At 40.0% G+C, this 14,496-nt stretch overlaps 1 protein-coding gene across 5 annotated transcripts in view; it reads left to right on the forward strand.

The window, feature by feature from the left end:
- Positions 1-14,496, forward strand: part of ELMO1 (engulfment and cell motility 1) — a 582,500-nt gene that overhangs the window by 77,457 nt on the left and 490,547 nt on the right. The window lies entirely within an intron of this gene.

Below are 14,496 nucleotides of genomic sequence, written 5' to 3' on the forward strand. Positions count from 1 at the left end.
GACATTTTCTGGGGTCTGTCTTCACTCTACAGTGTCTGTAATCACCTTAGACAAGCTACAGTGCATCCTCATTATTGGAGGATTCCATATTTGTGAATTTGCCTACTTGAGATTATTTATTTATAACCTCAAATTGGTGCTTAGGGTGCTTTTGTAGTACTTGAAGACATGAACGGAGCAGTGAACATTTGGAATTGCCCAGTGAGCAAGTTCCCAGCTGAGGTCAAACAAGGTACTCTGCCTTCTTGGTTCATCTCTTGTACTGTAAACAAATGTCCTTTTTTTCCTAGTCTATTTAGTGTCACATTTTCCAAAGTTTTATTCTTTTTGTTTGTGATTTCACTATTTAAAATTAGCCCAAAGCATAAGTGGTGGAGTGCTCTCTGCGTTCCCAAATGCAAGAAGGCTGTGCTATGCCTTAAAAAGAAACTATGGAAGCTAATTAGCTGTGTGCAGACATGAGTAAGCATGTTGATGCCATGAGTTCAAGGTTAATGGATCAACAATACATGTTAAATAAGGTGTCTTTAAACAGAAACACACATGAAGCCAGGTTATTTATTGATTGGCTGAAGGAAGTGTTTTAATCAGTCATTCCCTGGATTGGGGTGAGGGAGTGTAATTCTGCATTTTACCTTGGAGCAGGGGTTCAGCATTTGCTAATTCAGTGTTCATGAAGACTCTATAGAGAATAACAACCATGGATAAGGAGAATTGAGTCTATTTGATCTCTTCGAATCTCAACTTCCTTATAGGTAGAATAACTATATTACTCATTATAAAGTCCAGAGTGAAAGGGAGAATTTGTCAGTCATAATGGTAGTGCAACAGGTGTAAACAAAGACAGTGTCACGCAAACCGGGTCACATGGTCATCTTATAACAGGTAATGTGGAGATTAAAATACCTAATTTCATTAGCAGACAGCAAATATTTCTTGATCCTCTCCTATGGTGCTGGATATTGTACTGGGCAGTAGGTATCAGTGGAAACAAAAGCACCATGTCCCCTGCCTGCGTGGAGTTTAGAAGTATATTGTCACACATTTTGACCCATTCTATGAAAGAAAATTATAACCAGTTCGATAGGTTGTAATTGTAGAGAATAAATACTTAATTTTGAAGTTGGATGTGGCGATCGAGACAAAATGCACAACCTAAAAGTTGAGAATTATGTTTTATTCGATGAACTTTCTGAAGACTTTAAGCCCAGGAGGCAGCCTCTCAGCTCTGAAGAACTGTTTGGAAGAGGTAAAGGAAAGACTGATGCTGAAGATGAAGTTCTAATACTTTGGTTACCTGATGTGAAGAGCCGACTCATTGGAAAAGACCCTGATGCTGGGAAAAATTGATGGCAGAAGAAGGGGACGACAGAGGACGAGATGGTTGGATAGCATCACCAACTCAATGGACATGAGTCTGAGCAAACTCCAAGAGATAGAGAAAGACAGGGAAGCCTGGAGTGCTGCTGTCCACGAGGTCACAAGAGTTGGAGGACTTAATAACTGAACAACAAAGGGGGGAGCCAGGACATAATAGGAGTTTTGCAACAAAACCAAGTAGTCAGAATGTCAAAAGATGACTATTAGATAAAGAAAATCAGACATCTCAAATTAATAAATTTAGTACCTTTCTATGTATGGAAAGAGGCAAGAGTCTGGGCTCACTGAAATCATTCTTTTGATATGTACCTTAGCTAACTTTTCTCCCGTTCTGAGTCCTCTCAGGATGCACAGTTGGGGGCGACTGTAGTAGCTGATGGCTTGCAGGCAACGTTCTTTATTTACTGCTATGGCAGGGGGCAGTTTTCCTCCACGAGCAGGCAGCAAAGAGGTCTCTGAAAAGGTGACATTTAATCTGAGATCAGATGATGAGCTTCATTTGATCTTCCCAAGTAAAGAGTGAGGTAGGATAGAGCCTGACCCTTTCCAGAAAGACCTTAGTGGCTGAAAAGTAATGAACAAGGAGAGAATGATGCAAGATAAGTGCATGGTAAAGATTCTGGGAGCACTGGGAATCCACTGGGGGATTCTGAGATTGGAAGTGATAAGCTATTTTAAAAGTTCTCTGTAGTGAATGGAATTGGCAGTGGCAGGAGAAGCAAGTGAATGCCAGGGACCAGTTAGGAGGCTATTTCAGTAGTCCTAGCAATGTAATCAACTATACACCAATAAAAATTAAGAAAAAAAAAAGAGGTCCCAGAGGAAGTGGAGATGGTCACAGTGTAGGTAGAAGAAGATGGGTAGAGATGCTTAGGAGGTCACATCTGCTTGTCTTGACAATGAATATGAATGTATAGGATAAGAAAAGAAAGAGTTAGGAATGACTCTTAGATTGCTTGGATAGATTCTTCACTCCCTAAAAAGGTGAAATATTGTAGGGAGCAGAGTCAAGAATTTAGCAAATTAGATATGTGTATTTACATAGAAAACCACTCTTCGATATTAGTTTCTTTTCCCTTTTTGTTATCCTAGCCATAAAAGTTGTTAGACTATTTGGTTTTCTTTTTTCTCCCTGTCTGTCTCTCTGTGAGTTTGTATGTACTAGCATTCAAATTTGGTCAGTTATTCCTTTATTTTTCATATCAATTTTCTGAACATTCTTTTGCGCACATTAGTTGCAAGTCAATTAGTAGCCAGATTTAACAGGAGAAAAGAGAAAGTAAAAGTGAAATCGCTTAGTCGTGTCCAACTCTTTGCGACCCCATGGACTGTAGCCTACCACACTCCTCCACCCATGGGATTTTCTAGCCAAGAGTACTGGAGTGGGTTGCCATTTCCTTCTCCAGAGTATCGAACCCGGGTCTCCTGCTTTGTAGGCAGATGCTTTACCATCTGAACCACCAGAGAAGTCCTAACAGGAGAAAAGAGAAGGCTTATTTACCTGTGCTTGTAGGAGTACTCAGTAAGGAGTAATTTGTCAAGTGTCCAGAAGTAAAGATGTATACATCAATTTAAGAAAAAAGTGGGGGGGTGGGGTTAGAGCTTCGGTGGGAAAGTATGGAAAGTTCTCTTAGGCTTTCTGATGCTGATGGAAGCAGAATTCATACTTCCTGGTGGTGAGAGTCTGTCTTCCTCCTGAAGGGGAGGTGGAGGGCAGCTGTATTTTAAGGAGGCTCTGCTATTAGTTTCAGTTCAGTCACTGCGCTTAGTCATGTCCAACTCCTTGCAACCCCGTAGACTGTAGCATGCCATGCTTCCCTGTCCATCACCAACTCCTGGAGCTTACTGAAACTCATGTCCATTGGGTCAGTGACGCCATCCAACCATCTTGTCCTCTGTCGTCCCCTTCTCCTGCCTTCAATCTTTCCCAGCATCAGGGTCTTTTCTAATGGGTTGGCTCTTGCCATCAGGTGGCCAAAGTACTGGAGCTTCAGCTTCAGCATCAGTCCTTCCAATGAATATTCAGGATTGATTTCCTTTAGGGTTGACTGGTTTGATCTCCTTGCAGTCCAAGGGACTCTCAAGAGTCTTCTCCAACACCACAGTTCAAAAGCATCAATTCTACAGTGTTCAGCTTTCTTTATGGTCCCACTTTCACATCCATACATGACTACTGGGAAAACCGTAGCTTTGACTAGACAGACCTTTATTGGCAAAGTAATGTCTCTGCTTTTTAATATGTTGTCTAGGTTGGTCATAGCTTTTCTTCCAAGGAGCAAGTGTCTTTTAATTTCATGGCTGTAGTCACCATCTACAGTGATTTTGGAACCCAATAAAATAAGGCAACTCCTTATCCTTATGCAAATTTACCCATCTTCTCCCCTTTGAAGTGCTGTGCCTAGCAAGGAATATTGGGAGGGGAACCCTTTCAGGACACAAAGGTCATGACCTTCCCTTTCCTGGGGAGGTACTAGTGTCTCACCCCTCATTTGCATAATTGTGTGAGGCCATAGAGTTGACTCATCTCTGAACTAAGATCTGCTTCTAGTGACCCGAAGACAAACTCATGGCCTAGCAGCTTCCCCTTCTTGAAACTTGTAAGACCTGCCACATCCTGTGGATATGGCTTTTTTAAACTAATGGATAATGAAAGGATGCTATGAATTACAGGTTCACAGATTTCTTGCAACTTTTTGATCTTGGATAAACAAAAATGTTTACAAAATTGTGGTTATAAGGTCAGGTCTCTGTTCAGAGGTATAATCCTGAAACTTGCTGGGTTGGTTCAGCCTTTCTCTCTTGGACTGCAGGAGCTGGTCCTTTTTGATCGGGATAAATCTGATGTCCGATTACTGGTCTGTAAAAACAAAATTTCCTTCTTTTTCAGTTACCAAGTTTTTAGAGAAATGGTAACCTGTTAAGGTGTGATTATGCATACTTTTGAGTTCTGCTTTGCTTCCAAGAAGAGGAACTGTTAGAGGAGTCAAGGAGATAGGAACAAATAACCAAAATTACTATGTAAAAGTTCTCAATTTTTTTAAAAACACAGTTAATATTCTTTTCATCTGGCAAGTGGTAATGATGCCATGGATATAATGTACTGAGCTTTTGCAAGACTTCCAAAATTTTTTATTTTATTATTTAAAAAATAATAATTTTATTATTAAGGTCTTGGTTTCTTGGGCAACATGGAGAAATGGGACCTGAATGCTGATACAGTTAGATACAAATGATTGCATAAGAATAGCAAAGCTTTAGCAGTTACCTCCTCTTTTTCCTTCCTGGGGCTGCCTGGGGCTGCCTGGGTCTCCAAGGCACTGGCCTTCAGCCAGCACTTACTGTTATACTGGTCCCTTGGGGGCAGAGTGCATTCTGATTGGTCACTGGGCCCCTGTGGCTGTGTTAATGCAATCTCAGGGTATAATAAACGACAGCTCTTAGGAAAAGCTGGCTGAAGTGGGGCCTGGGCTACATGGTACCCATACCCCAGCTATAATTTAAATGAAAAATAAATCATAAAGTAGTGTCAGGAAGTCCAACATAGTGCATGTTTTCTCATGATGGAGACTTCAGCTTATTTTTAGAACTCCTAAGTAGCAAATAATGTTTTATTTTCTCATTGATTGGATGAGAAATCAGTTTTTGTCAGTGCCTTAAACACGAGCCCTTGTTGAGCTCAGAGCAGGTCTCCTAAGGCAGCAAGGATAGGAGAGAACTGGGAGTTTATGCATTGATTCTGTTTACATTTTGCACTTCCATGAGTAGTTGTGTTGGTTTAAAGTGAGTAAAAATTGTTTGCATAGCCATTAAGCGTTTATGGTAACGTGTAAAGTTGTTTAAAAGAAAAAGCATTGCTTGAATTAAAATAGCACCATGAACAAACAAGCTTTAGACCTCGTGTAATAAAAAAAATAAAACAAAATACTCAACAGAGGGATTTGCCACAAAAAATCTGTATTTATTAGACAACCACTTTTGCATATTGGCTTAGTTAGATTATTTGCTCTTGGCTTTAGGGTAAATAAGCGTGCCTTTCCTAGAACAGACCTCCCCCAGCGCCATCTTCATCTTTACACCTGACTCTCCTGCTGTCCTAGGAAATGCTGACTTGCAGAGCAGCTGGAGAGGCAGGATTTGAGGTGATAATCTTTAGGGTGATCTTTTCCTGGAGATGTTACAGCGTGTTGTGACTGTTTCTCAGCACTGAGGGTTTGGGTGGAAGACTAGTGGAATCTTTACAAGCCTCAGGATGGGCTTCTAACTGCATTTTTCCATCATAAAAGCCTGTCTGACTGAGGTGGGAGGTCTCTCATGTTAATCTTAACCTGCCTTCTGTTCTATGCCAGGTTGAAAAGAAAGATAATTTTGAAAAAAAGAGTGCTAAAGAGACGTGCCAACCGCCAGATCCCTTTATGAGTGAAGGATTTATCTAGAAAAACAGACGAAAATACCCATTAAATGTGTAAACTAGACTGAAGGGATTGGCAGAAAGTAGACTGACAATTATTTGTTGAATTCCTGCATTTTTATTAGTTTGAAATACACTTACCTATGTTCCAGTTAGCCCTGGAAAGGAAAGAAAAGTATATTACTACAATTTGGAGTTATAAAAAATTTATTATTAAGGTGACGTAACTTTAAATATGAGACATGTGGGTTAGGGTCAAGTGGATAAAAAAGAAATCTATAGAAAGTTCTGTTTCAGAACTAGCAGGCTTTGTGACCTTGGAAAATAAAAATAATAATAATAATCATTTATTGAACATATTGTGTGGCAGGGTCTCATGGGAGCACTTGGCATCGTTTAATCATCATAGCAACCTTGTGAAGTAGCAGTATTATTCCCATTTTATAGATGAGTAACAGGCCTGGAGAGCTTAAGGGAGAGTATCTGCCCAGAGTCACCTGGCTAGTTGGTGACAGAGCCAGGATTCCAAGCCAGGCCTCCTGATTTCAGAAGTTATGGTCTTAAACACATGAGGATGTATTTGTTGCCTCTGTCACTTAACTTCTCCAATTAGTTTTCTTAATTTTAAAATTAGGGATCAGGATTAGATTATTTGTGATTAATCAGAGAGTTTTGGAACTAGAAGCTCTTTGCTTTTTTTTTTTTTAAACTGAAACTGAGAAGAGCTAATGTTCACCCTGATACTCATTACAGAAGGTCAAGAGAATGACTAAATGGCAATTATTAACAAGTATTTGTAGCAGTTTAAGTCATTTCAGGATTTTACTTTTGACAGTTACTTTTGATTAGTTTTAGTAACAGGGACATGGAAAGAAGGTATTTCTGAGCCTACATCTCAACTGCTTTCTCATTTCTCTCTGTAAGAACCCCCACCCCCAGCCCATCATTCCCTGGAGTTGCTAAGTATTCACATGACAGGCCATCAGCTCATCAAGGGAGTGATGCAGGTGGTTCATGAGAGGAGGGTATTTCAGGAAAAGAATAAGAAACATGCCACTGGTTAAGAGAATCAGGAAGAAACTGCAGTTAGTCTGTGCTGTTAGAATCTCAAGGTTTTAAGCTATGCATCACTAGAAAATATGCTCCTTACTTGATTAAGAAAGAAAATATTCATTATCGTTTATCTGTATCTTCTGATTTATTGATTCAGCATTATGCATAGTTTCTTAAAGTGAAGTGAAGTTGCTCAGTCATGCCCGGCTCTTTGAGACCCCATGGACTGTAGCCTACCAGGCTCCTCTGTCCATGGAATTTTCCAGGCAAGAATACTGGAGTTGCCATTTCTTTCTCCAATAGTTTCTTAAGACATAACTAATTTACCTATATACCGGAAGGTTTCAAAGTACTCCCATGATTTATTAATTAGTAAACGAGTGCATCATTCTTTTGTTATGATGCTAAAATTTGGTCTTTCATATAAGGGAATTTTCTAGGTAAATAAATAGCAAATTTTAACATTTTTATTTTAGTAAACGATGATGGAATTTTATAATTTTATTAAGTATACCATATAGACTAATGATGATATATAAAAACAGTTCAGTTCAGTCCAGTTGCTCAGTTGTGTCCCACTCTTTGTGACCCTATTGACTGCAGCACGCCAGGCTTCCCTGTCTATCACCAACTCTCGGAGCTTGCTCACATTCATGTATGTCGAGTTGGTGGTGCCATCCTACCATCTCATCCTCTGTAGTCCCATTCTCCTCCTGCCTTCACTCTTTCCCAGCATCAGGGTCTTTTCCAAGGAGTCCGTTCTTCTCATCAGGTGACCAAAGTATTAGAGTTTCAGCTTCAGCTTCAGTCCTTCCAATGAATATTCAGGACTGATTTTCTTTAGGATTGACTGGTTGGATCTCTTTACAGTCCAGAGGTCTCTCAAGAGTCTTCTCCAATATCACAGTTCAAAAACATCAATTCTTTGGCGCTCAGCTTTCTTTATAGTCTAACTCTCACGTCCACACGTGACTACTACAAAAACCATAGCTTTGACTAGATGGACCTTTGTTGGCAAAGTAATGTCTCTGCTTTTTAATATGCTGTCTAGGTTTATCATCAGAGAAGGCAATGGCACCCCACTCCAGGACTCTTGCCTGGAAAATCCCATGGACGGAGGAGCCTGGTAGGCTGCAGTCCATGGGATCGCTAGAGTCGGACACGACTGAGCGACTTCACTTTCCCTTTTCACTTTCATGCATCGGAGAAGGAAATGGCAACCCACTCCAGTGTTCTTGCCTGGAGAATCCCAGGGACGGCGGAGCCTGGTGGGCTGCCGTCTATGGGGTGGCACAGAGTCGGACATGACTGAAGCGATGCAGCCGCAGGTTTATCATAGCTTTTCTTTCAAGGAGCAAGCATTTTTAATTTCATTAAAAGGAACTGTAGTCACCATCTGCAGTGATTTTGGAGCCAAAGAAATTAAAGTCTCTCACTGTTTCCATTGTTTGCCCATCTATTTGCCATGAAGTGATGTGACTGGATACCATGATCTTCATTTTTTGAATGTTGAGTTTTAAGCCAGCTTTTTCACTCTCCTCATTCATTTTCATCAAGAGGCTCTTTAGTTCTTCTTCACTTTCTGCCATAAGGGTGGTGTCATCTGCATTTCTGAGGTTATTGATATTTCTCCCAGCAATCTTGATTCCAGCTTGTGCTTCATCCAGCCCGGCATTTCGCATGATGTACTCTGCATATAAGTTAAATAAGCAGGGTGACAATATACAGCCTTGACGTACTCCTTTCCCTATTTGGAACCAATCTGTTGTTCCATGTTCAGTTCTAACTGTTGCTTCTTGATCTGCATACAGATTTCTCAGGAGGCAGGTAAGATGGTCTGGTATTCCCATCACTTGAGGAGTTTTCCACAGTTTGTTGTGATCTATACAATCAAAGGCTTTGGCGTAATCAATAAAGCAGAAGTAGATGTCTTTCTGGAATTCTCTTGCTTTTTTGATGATCCAGTGGATGTTGGCAATTTGATCTCTGGTTGTTCTGCCTTTTCTAAAACCAGCTTGAGCATCTGGAATTTCACGGTTCACGTAATGTTGAAGCCTGGCTTGGAGAATTTTGAGCATTACTTTGCTAGCATGTGAGATGAATAAAATTGTCCAGTAGTTTGAACATTCTTTGGCATTGCCTTTCTTTGGGATTCTAATGAAAACTGACCTTTTCCAGTCCTTTGGCCACTGCTGAGTTTTCCAAATTTGCTGGCATGTTGAGTGTAGCACTTTCACAGCATCATCTTTTAGGATTTGAAATAGCTCAATTGAAATTCCATCACCTCCACTAGCTTTGTTCATAGTGATGCTTCCTAAGGCCCACGAATTCAAATTCCACAATGTCTGGCTTAGGTGAGTGATCACACCTTTGTGGTTATCTGTGTCATGAAGATCTATTTTGCATAGTTTTTCTCTGTATTCTTGCCACCCCTTCTTCATATCTTCTTCTGTTAGGTTCATATATGTTGTTTAATGAAGAGTAATAAAATTAGTAGCCAGGTACCCACCACCCAACCTAAGAAATAGAACATCACCATCACGGATGCCTTTGAAGTCCTGATTCCTTACCCTTCCTTCAGCCTTGTAACCTTTGTCTTCAATGGTTTATTAATGATTTCCTTTTTATTAGAGTTACACAAATATAAACTCTATTTTGCAACTTTTTTTGAAAAATGAAATTAATGTTTATGACAGCTTTTTGTATACATTATTTAGGAGAAAAATTCCCCTCTACTCTTAATTTGTCTACTTTGTTGAAAGGCTTTAAGAAATTATGATTGACTATGAGTTGGTGATTCTGATGCCCTGTTAGGTTATGACAGAAGGCAGTTAAGTTTATTATTAATGATTGATGAATGTATCTGCAGTGGATGTTAGTGGAGAGAGAAAGGTAAGAGGAAGTAACATGTGACTGTTGTATGCTTATTTCTCATTGTTTATATGCTATAAAACAATTTCATTTACAGTACCACATCTTGGTTATTACTTTCAGGTTTTTTGTTTTTTATTAATTAGTTTATTTGATTGTTCTGGGTCTTCATTACTGCATGTGAATGGGGCTGTTCTTCTTTGCAGTGCACGGGTTTCTCATTGTGGCTTCTCCTGTTGCAGAGCACAGGCTCTGGGGGTGTGGTCTTCAGTAGATGTGGTGCTTGAGCTCAGTAGTTGAGGCTGGCATGTTGTGGCACATGGGCTTAGTTGCTCTGCAGCATTTGGGATCTTCTCGGACCAGGGATTGAACTGATGTCCCCTGCATTGCAAGGTGGATTCTTAACCACTGGAACATCAGGGAAGTCCTCCAGCTTCTTTTTCTTGTTTAGAGAATTCTGATTCCATAAATATGACTGGAACCCATGTCTGATACCCACCATTTTTTCCTACTACATCCTGGCAATACTTAATTTGCACTTTGCTTAACTAATTCTTTCTTTTATTGTCTTCCCCAGTCTCTCTAGGTTACACCTCTGTTGAATTTAATCTGGAACCTGTTATTTTTCACTGTATTGCCAAGGAATTGTTTTAAAGCATCTAAGAAATAAATGGCTTCCCCCAAATCTAATCAATTTATTCATTTATTCATTTCCCAATTCACCAAATATTCATTAAGAATATACTATATGACTGGAGACATAATGGTGAGGATAACAGTACTCCTGCCTCTTACAGAGTCTGAACTCTAGAGTGGAGCAAACAGATGAGTGTATAATATGCTACAAGGTAGTGACAGATAAGGAGTAAAGGAGAGTGAATGAGAGAGGGAAAAGATGACTGGGAATGTGTACGCTGGGGTGTGTATGCCAGTTTTACTGGCATTAGGTCATGTGGAGAAGGCTTCCCTGAGGGGATGACATTTGGGCTGTGTCCTGAATTCGGTGAACATGTCAGCTATGGGAAGTTGTAGGAACAGTGGGTGGAAAGTGTGATAAATCTGAATAGCTTCAAGACTTCCTGAGTGGTCAGAAGAGAGTAAGCAGAGTAGGAGGTGGGGACAGAGAAAGAGACAGATGCCAGAACATGTTGGGCTTGTAAAAACTCATCAGATAGATTTTACTTTCCTATTCTTGTTGACATAATGGAACTAGGTGAGTGTAAAGTAATTCAGTAGCATCTGGTATCTTTTTGTTCTTTTACTGTCTCATTGATTTCTTCAGTCCAGAATAAATATGTAAATTCTGACTTTCTTCACTCTTGTGTCAGAGACTCTAAGCTCCATGAATGATGAAACGAAAGATCCTTGTTAATTATTATGAAATAAATAGAGAATGTCTCTTTTTCCCTTAGAGGAGTTTGAGAAACACTGTCACTGAACTGGGGCAGGTTCTTTGCATCATGCTGGGAGATGCTGCTGTTCTGCAGAGACTCTGGAGGAATGTAACTGGAAAGGGGTAGATGTAAGTTAGATGTCATTCCAGCCTTGAAGTGCTCCATAGATGAGGCTCCTTAATGTGAGGGTTGAATGAATGAATGAATGCCCAGATGCTCAGTCAAGTCTGACTCTTTGCCACCAATGACTGTAGCCCATCAGGTTCCTCTATCCATGGAGTTCTCCTGGCAAGAATACTGGAGTGGGGCGCCATTTCTTCCTCCAGGGGATCTTTCTGATCCAGGGATTGAATCCACATTTCTTACATCTCCTACACTGGCAGGCAGATTCTTTACCACTACTGCCAGTTCTCAAAATCTGACTTCCTGTCTTTGAGTAGAAACATAATTTAGACAAGGTAAATGATTCACTCACGATTCCATAACTTTGTCTTACTTCAGCCACTGTTCTGAACACTAGGTGTTACGGAATGGAGCTAATCTGATTTTGAGTTGGGTCTTAATTTCTATGCCTCAGTTCTCTATTTGTGTAATAGTATTTGCCCACGTACTTCACAGAGATTTTATATATGATGATATGAGATGGATGTTGGAAGGATTGTTTGCCTGTTTTAATATATGAGAAATAATTACAGTCTGACATAAAATAGTTATTACTCATAATGTTTATTTTTCTTCTATGAAACATAATCTAACTTTGAAGAAAAAATACACTGGACAGTCCACTGACACCACCTAAATATGAATATAGTTTCTTCCTTTGTCTTTTAGAAAAATGGCACCATTATGAAAATTGAGGGGCAAATGTAAGGAAACTTTCTGAATTTTTCCCTCTCATTCTTTAGCCTTTTTGAGTATGATGGGGTTTTCTGCTTAGAATTTAGAGACAAATTCTAGGTCATTGTAATAATGGTAGGAACCTCACTGGTGGAAAAGTCCCTGTAAGTGGTAGATGGAAGTGAAATCTTAGTTTGGTGACTCATCCATCTGATGTTTTCTTATCATTGTAGTGGTTTTTATTTTTAGTAGATTGTTGTTGTTGAGTCGCCAAGTCATGTCCAACTCTTTTCGACCCCCTGGACTGTAGCACACACAGCTCCCCTGCCCTTCACTATCTCCCAGAGTTTGCCCAAATTCTTGTCCATTGAGTAGGTGATGCTATCCAACCATCTCACCCTCTGTTGCCCCCTTCTCCTCCTGCCCTCAATCTTTCCCAGCATCAGGGTCTTTTTCAATGAGTTGGCTCTTTGTATCAGGTGGCCAAAGTATGGGAGTTTCAGCTTCAGCATCAGTCCTTCCAAAGAATATTCAGGACTGATTTCCTTTAAGATCGACTGGTTTGATCTCCTTGCCATCCAAGGGACTCTCAAAACTCTTCTCCAACACCAGTTCAAAAGCATCAGTTCTTTTGTGCTCAGCCTTCTTTATCATCAAACTGAAACATTAGAACATGACTCCTGTAATAATCATAAATTTGACTGTATGGAGTCCTGTCGGCAAAGCAATGCCTCTGCTTTTTAATATGCTGTCTAGATATGTCATAGCTTTTCTTCTGAGGAGCAAGTGTCTTTCAGTATCATGGCTGCAGTCACCATCTGCAGTGATTTTGGAGCCCAAGAAAATAAAATTTGTCCCTGCTTCCCCACTCCCCGCTTCTATTTGCCATGAAGTGATGGGACTGGATGTCATGATCTTAGTTTAGTAGGTTATACAGTGAATATTAACTGTTTTACATTTTTATACTTATGAAGCTTAAAATCATTGCACATGGTGGATATTGTGACAACATAGGAAAGAGAATGGTGCTCATGGTGATACTTTAGTATGTCTCTATCTGCCTATCGAAAGATAAGTCATGAGTTGGGATAATTGCAAGTAATGGAGAAAAAAGAGTCTACTACTGAGGAAAAGATTCTTCAGATGGTGTGCATTGATTAACTGTTTGGTTACTTCTTCAACTCTTCACTTTACCTCAGAAGCCACAGTTTTTTTTTCTGTGTCTTTACATTAGGTTTGAACTTTTACGATCACTGAGATCAAAGTTTTGGCTTTTAGAATTAGTGACTGAGATGGGTAGATGGTATTTGAGAACTGTCAGTTCTGCAGCAGAAGACAGTCTTTTCTTCTGCTTTTCTAATGTGGAGTGCCTCTCCAGGGACCCGTGTTGAGGAGATCTCCCGCTGGCTTTCTGTCCTGCGGCTGCTTTGGTGCTGGCCAACACTAATGGAGGGAGACTGGATGCTTCTCTTCCCTGTTGAGGGCTGAGTCCTGCCTACACTCCTGTTTTCCTCACATTTCAACATGATCCCCTGTAGTGAGCTTGGGAAAAGAGGAGTTTCACCAAAACAACTTTTATTTTCGGATCCCCATTTAAAAGACTCTTCACTCTGTGAGGTTTCACAGCCTTTGATTACTCTAGGAATTTAGGACCACATCATAGAATTTAAAACACAAAGTGGAAATGTGGCCTGATATTAGAAGTCCTTTCAGTAAAAGTGGCTGTGTTTCCTAACAGATGGGAAGAGACAGGAAAACTAAGATTGCTTTCCCACCTTATGCAGGCTCAGATGTAAACCTGTGGGGGCGGAAGAGCTTTTCATTTGATAAAGGCTCAAAGCTTACCTGCATTTCTCACCTTTCAAGCTATGACAGTCATTCACAAATGTCAAATATAAAGATGTTTGGACACCATTCAGAGAACAAGTTCCAAGTGCGAGACGTAAAAGAGTTTATAAAAACACCAGAGCTTTGTTAAGAGCTTCTGGCCCATCTGCAATAGGATTCATCTTTTATCTTATTTTTCCATCAGTGGTGATGGAACAGGAATTATCCTGAGCTGTCTTGCACTTGAAGAACAGGATGTGTCCACAGAAGTGCTCCAGTGTGCTCCAGTTTCTCAAGCAAACATTGCCAAACGTTAAGGTTGTGAAAAGAAAGGCCGAAGAAATTTGGTTTGACATGAATTTTTAAAAATTTTAATTACTAAAAGTAAGGATTCTGGAAAAAAATTTCAAAGCAGAAATAAAGACCAGAATTAAAGCACTAAAGCATGCCTTATAGAACTCCTTGATTTTTCTATACATTAAAGATTTTTGAAACACATGAATAAATATGGGAAGAAATCCCTTTTTCTAATTGGATTAACATTTAGGTGAAAGGAAAAATGGTTGAAAGTGAAAGTGAAGTCGCTCAGTCGTGTCCGACCCTTAGCGACCCCATGGACTGCAGCCTACCAGGCTCCTCCATCCATGGGATTTTCTAGGCAAGCATACTGGAGTGCGTTGAGTAAAACCTTTCAGAAGATTTTTAATGTAACACTCTAGATTTCAG

The sequence above is a fragment of the Bos taurus genome, chromosome 4 (assembly GCF_002263795.3).
Source record: "Bos taurus isolate L1 Dominette 01449 registration number 42190680 breed Hereford chromosome 4, ARS-UCD2.0, whole genome shotgun sequence".
In the NCBI taxonomy this organism is placed as follows: Eukaryota; Metazoa; Chordata; class Mammalia; order Artiodactyla; family Bovidae; genus Bos; species Bos taurus.